Source organism: Trichechus manatus, unplaced genomic scaffold (genome assembly GCF_000243295.1).
Source record: "Trichechus manatus latirostris isolate Lorelei unplaced genomic scaffold, TriManLat1.0 scaffold00021, whole genome shotgun sequence".
NCBI lineage: Eukaryota > Metazoa > Chordata > Mammalia > Sirenia > Trichechidae > Trichechus > Trichechus manatus.
Window position 1 is genome coordinate 15,238,884 of NW_004443957.1, and position 6,419 is coordinate 15,245,302.

At 33.3% G+C, this 6,419-nt stretch overlaps 1 protein-coding gene across 2 annotated transcripts in view; it reads left to right on the forward strand.

The window, feature by feature from the left end:
- The window catches only part of RASAL2 (RAS protein activator like 2), a 404,516-nt gene that overhangs the window by 387,733 nt on the left and 10,364 nt on the right, over window positions 1–6,419 (forward strand). The window lies entirely within an intron of this gene.

Genomic DNA, 6,419 nt, shown 5'->3' on the forward strand with positions numbered 1-6,419 from the left:
TATTTATATGAACAAGCCATCAAGTACTCACATCCACTCTTTAAATGGTAAGGTTTCCAAACTTTTTTTCCCCTGACAAATAAAGAGGTTTGCCAAGAATTTAATCATTTCTTCCTTACATATTACATTTTGAGATACCAATACACACTTTGCTCTTCAAAACAAACTAATAACCTTAGGAATATATACAGACACACACACACACACACACACACTTACACATTTAAAAATATATTGCTTCAAAACTTGTATTCATTGAAATTTTTTGAAACCTAGTCATACTTTATAAAAGCACTGGGGAGCTTTCTGATTTAAAGAATTTTATGACAAATTGTCTCATGCAGCAAAATAATTGGACAGGGGATCCCACAAGAAAACCCCAGTGTATCTTTTTAATATATTTGCAGTTTTACAGGTAGGCACTTACTGGGTTGGCTACTTCAGCCTCCACTCTGCTATCATCATAGTCCCTTGCCCCTACTTTGGTACTTACTGTTTGCAAACACACACACACAGAAAACAAAAACCTGGATACAGAAGTGGAAGAAGGGATGAAAAGCATGACTACCTTAAGCTGATTCTGAGAACAGACTTCTGTGCAAAACCTCCTAGTTGGTTGGTCTTTCCTGAGAAATCAAGCTTTTCTTCAATCTTAATTTTTTCACTTTTATTTTATTACATTTCCCAAAATTTTACCAATTCATTTTATTTAATAAATATTTCATTTAATATATATATATTTGTGTGTGTTAGGAGGCTAGCAATCATTCACACCTTATTGTAAATTATTGGAAAGAGAAAAGGAAAGATAAATAATTTTAGAAATGGAATAGTGTGTGGAAGCAAACATCTGCGTGGGGCATTTGGGCTACACGAGGTCAGTGAGGATGAGGTAGGAAGTAGAGAAGAGCATTAGACAGGTAAGAGAGGCTGGAGAGGAAAAAAGGGCCCTCTACCTGCTTTTGAAAAGTTGGCCTATGGTCAGCCCTAGGCAAAAAAGGGAAATTAAAATTCTCTTGTTCTACCTCTGCTTACCCATTCCTCCTGTGTCATGCAGTCGTCAATTCCCAAACACATGCCTCAGGTTGATGGTACCATTATTTATAAGTATTGTAAATTAAGTAGCATTTTGTGTGCTTGTCTGGAACCAATTGCCATTTGTAAGATTTTCCTTTAGGAAAATATAACACCTGTCACACAAGCATACAATACATGTTCTATGGGTGACTAGAAGACTGGATGGGTGAATGAGTGGGGCAAAATGCATATAGTCTCCAAACAACCGATTTAAAAATTAATTTTTAAAAATTTTATTGTGGTAAAATATATATAACAAAAATTTTGCCATTTTAACAGTTTTTAAGTCTACAATTCAGTGGCATTAATTACATTCACCACGTTTTGCAACTATCACCACTGTCTATTTCCAAAAGTTTTTTTATCACCCCCAAGAAATTAATTTTTGTGCCAAAACCATTAATGAGTTAGGGAATGATTGTATTATATTGGCATAAAGTGGGCATAGCCACAGGGAGATAGCCTAGCCCATCTTTAAATATTCATCTTGGTTTATGCCTTTGCTAGTACTGCCACAGTTACATCAACTGAAGTATAAATCACTGTATTTTGCTTGCTCAATTTTCTAGTTTTTCTACACTGGCTTTTTCTACCAATATGGTTAATTTTTTCCAACTTGTTATTTATTTATTTATATTCTCTTTCTGTTTCTCGCTTGCTTTTCTCATCTCACCCCTGTGAAGCCTCTGGAGTTCTATATAATCAGCACATTTTGGGGGCAAATTCCTTTACATATTTTAATTGCAGATTGTGTTGGGGAATTCTTCTCTCCCCTAAAAACTGTAAGATTTCTTTGTGGGATTGTTCTGTAGGCGTCTGTAATTATCTGTAGCTTTTGTCCCATGTAAATTCCACTTGTATCTAAGCGCAAAGCAGTGGCCATTGTTGGCAGAGTAACTGGCTTCAGTCTTCTCCATTTAGTGAGTAGGAAGGAAGTAAAAATCCTAGTGAAACAATTTACAGAAAAAGAATGTTTTTTTCCACAGGAAACTGTCTTGTAATTTTTTGACACTTTTCAGCCTCTATTTGGATTTCTTTTTTCTCATTTCCCTCTGCATTTTATTTGTTTCTGTGTATCAACGTTCTCTGAACATGTAACAGGCTTTATTTATTTATAATATGGGCGTTTTCAGATTTAGCATATTCCCTAGCCTTAGAAATTCAAATTTGAAGAGGCCTTTTAAGTAGGTATTTAACCAGCCTATGGGTATGCCACTGCAGTTTTCACGTTTGGGTTTTTTGAAACCTCTCATAACCTACCTCTTCAAGGACTCTCAGAGTTTACTATTAACATAGACAGCCCTTTCTTTGGTGTTGATAGCAAGAGTGTTACTCATGTATAGGAACGTGACTATTCAGACTATGAAGATGCTGAAACCAACAAGTCTTACTTACATCTAGTAAATACTGGCAGGAACAGGGACTTGTCTTGTTCTCAATTGTCCTCAGCATAGTTCAGCCATGACTAATTGTAGTATCAGTGAAACTGCTGTGTCAGACCTTTTACCCTAAAACATTCTCTTACTTTTCCAGGAAAACCCTACATAGCTTTATCTCAAATTATTAGGAATTTCTTATTTCTTTTCTTTTTGTTTTTTCATCCTTCATTTTCTTTGATGATCCTGTTGAAAGTCAGTGGATATAAACTTTTTTCCTAAGGCTGTAGCTAAGCAAGATGCAATCTGTACCACTTACCAACCCCTTTCCTTGACTGTAAGCTAGAGGTAATTTTTGCTAACTATAAAGGTAATTTTTGCTAATTATTGACCATAAACTAGAGGTAATTTTTGCTAATTACAAAGGAGGTGGAACAATCCTTGAGGAAAAGCTTTTGATATGCTTTCAAAGGATTAGAAGAAAAACAGAGTATTCTCTTTGTAATGAATTATATTTTAGTAATGAACTCTAGAGAAATGCCAGGGTATTTTAATAAGTGAATAAGATTTTATTGAGCATCTGTTGTGCATTTAACTAGTCACTACCTTTCAAAACAACTGTATGATGTGCTGCCATCTCTCAGGGATTAACAGTCTGATTGGGAACAAGGACCTGCACACATATATAAAAAATATAAAAGACAGTATATAGTTTTTTTATATGAAGAACATATTACTCCAAAAATTAATTTTGAAGTAAAAATCACCTCTGTTTTCTCTCAATCTAGCACAATAACTATTTTCAGTTTGCTTCATATTACTTTTCAATGTATAATCATGTAAAGGCTTTATCATGAATATAAGGCATAGAAAAGGATGATCCAATTTATTTTGTCAACAGTTATTGACTACCTAACATAACCAGGTAGAGTTCTAGGCCTGAAATATTAGAAAGTGTTGAAAATAAGATTCAACCAGTAAAATAGGAATAGACCTGGCATACCGAGTTCTCATTGTACAATCTGTCATAATTATTGGGTATTATGTTAGTCGTCCTTAAGGTATACAGTAGCTACCACCATCACCAGTGCAATGAACCGACCCTTGTTTTTACAACTTCTTAACAGTTAAAGCTCAGATTACCCAAAGTGGTGGTGGTAGTGGTGTTTTTAGCATGCTTTTAATGTGTTCCTAGGGATACCATTCGTTTGCAGTGCATTTATAGACACCTGATAGTTACCCATAACAAACCACAGGGAAAGAAAGTTCATTCAAGCAATATCTTGTTAACTATATAAGACAGAAAGCTATTGAATTAGCTTCCTTGAAGTAATACATTCCAAACAATAAAGTTGTTATTAATTTAAATAGCAACTTTATCTCAAACTGTTATTGAATAGAAAATTCTGGTTTCACAGTAAAGTACCTTTCCTGTGCTCTGTGCATTAAACTGATAAGATTATAAAACTAAAAAGGCATTTGTCTCCTTTAAATATTGACTTTCTGTTAATTTTTTAAATTCAGATTTTTTTAAACTTAAAGCCCCATTCTCTTGCCTTCCAAGTATTTTTAAGAGCTAGTAGAGGGAGAACTATTGTGTTTGTGTGTCCATATGTGTGTATGATTCAACTAGCATGCAAAGCACCTTATACAGTTTACAAAATGCTTTTAAAACATAGTGCTTTTACATGCTCTCTTATTTGTTTCTCATACTAACTTTTTATGTGGTTATTATTATCTTTATTTTATAGATAAAGTATTATATGGTGTCGTTTAATGTTCCTAAATGTATACTTAAACACTTTTAGGTGTATGCAAGGTGTTTATTTAAATAATCGTGTAATTATTTTAATGCATACTAGAAAAATATGTAACTATAGATATATAAATATACAAATGTATCTCTGTATGAATATGTATAAGTGTATAACATCAAACTCATTATTTTACTGGTGTTATTGCTTAGCACAAGGCTAAGTAAAAAAGTTTTAAAGAGATAATATATCAGTGAAAATGTGAATATGATAAAAAAAATAATGAAAGAAATACACAAATGAATAAAGCAGAAGAAAGATCAGCAGAGATGGAGAGAGACTATTGAGTACTGAGGGTACTGAAATGTAAGACATATTTACAGTGGAGAAAATGACTTTAAAAAGGAATTTCTAGTTCATTCATTAATTGCTTGTGTGTGTGTGTGTATCCATTCATCTATCCTCAGACATGAAGCCATTTTTTATTAATACGTATCTGTAAATGTGTTTGTAAATCAACTAAACCAGATTCTCCTTCAAACCTTTAAAAAGATCTCCTCATACTCCTTTTTAAAGCACTGCATTTTTAAAAGTCTTTCCCAGCCTATCTCTGATAACCTTTTTGTCTCTGCAACCAATTTTTTTCTCAAGGCCATCAGAATACCCCCTTTTAAAAAAATCTATCTATTTAAAGTTTAACTGGGCTCTATTCCAAAATGATATATAGATTCTTAAGGTATTCAACTCTGCATGGAAGAGAAAATTCCCTTCAATTATGAGATTATGGAGTATTGGTTCTCAAAATAGAAATCCACTTTAGTTATAAAAAGGCTAACTAACATACAAAGCTTTGTTCCTTCTCTCTCTCTCTGCAGACACACACACACACACACACACACACACACACACACACACACACACACACACACACACAGATTTACTAGATTGAATCCAAAGAAACAAAACCAAATCTGAGACAAAATATTTAGAAATAATCCGAGTGTAAAAGTCAAACTCCTATTTTATAATTTTTATAAGAGACTCTTTGAAAGATAGCCTCTATTTATTTTATTTTGGCTAGTGTTTTATGCATGCCACAGTTTGAGAATAGGGAAAAAAATTACCATGTAAAGTCAATAAGAATCAGCATAAAATGAACGAAGTTAACCATTTGCAGAAGTAACCTAAAAATCAGTATTGCTGATAATATAGAAGGCTTCCCAAGTATGGATAAAGGAGAATAGCTTACATAAAATAAACTGTCATCCCTTGAATTGTCCAAAGAGATATCATAATTTGAACAGAAATGTAGTATTCATGGAAAAGGCAGGCCAGAGAAAAGGAATTTGTGGTTTATTTCCAATATTATGGAGAAAGTACTAATATTCAGTAGCCTGATATAAATTGTAATACCCAATGCCAGTTTTCTAAACATATAGTAATAAAGTCTAAGCTCTGTAGCACTCTGTAGTTTCCAAAGAACTTTCAAATACATTTCTTATTCAATCTTCACAACTCCCTATAAGATGTCCAGGATCGGCAGTGGTGGTGATGGTGGTGGTATCTCTATTCCATAGATTAGGAAAATAATATTTAAGAGATTAAGTAACATAACTACCAAATGGCAGAGTGACTACTCAAGGCCAGACTTCTGTACTTCAACTCCTTCTGTATCTCTGTATTGGAAAAGGTCAATTTATCTAGCCATCTTAACTTGATAAAAATTTCCCTTAGACTATCCAGCATCGATTGTTTTGATCCTTTATTCATCAAGGAAATTTCTGGTCTAAAAATATGGACTTCTGAGTGGCTTTAGTCCATGAAGAAGTCAGTGCTCTATAAAAATGATCAATACCACTTATTGTTCTCCTTTTCTCAATGGTTAATATGAAAATTAAGAACTTGGCATTCCAATGTATAAATGGGCACTTGGTGAGTTTGTTAAGCATTAATCAGTTCCTTAGTTCCCAACCATCTGAGTTAAACAGACATCTCTTCACCTGAGCAATCAACTTTCAAATCATTCTTTCTTTCATTCTATCATCATCTTAATTTTAGTAGATAGTTTGGTACCTAAAAGCATTTGTACCATTGGGCAAATTAACAATTTTAAGGCATTGCTTTTTTAGAGGGAGAAAAACACAGGTTCTTGAATGTGATGCATACAAATTTCTATTCAGAATAGTTTGTTCTTATATGAATAATATAATAA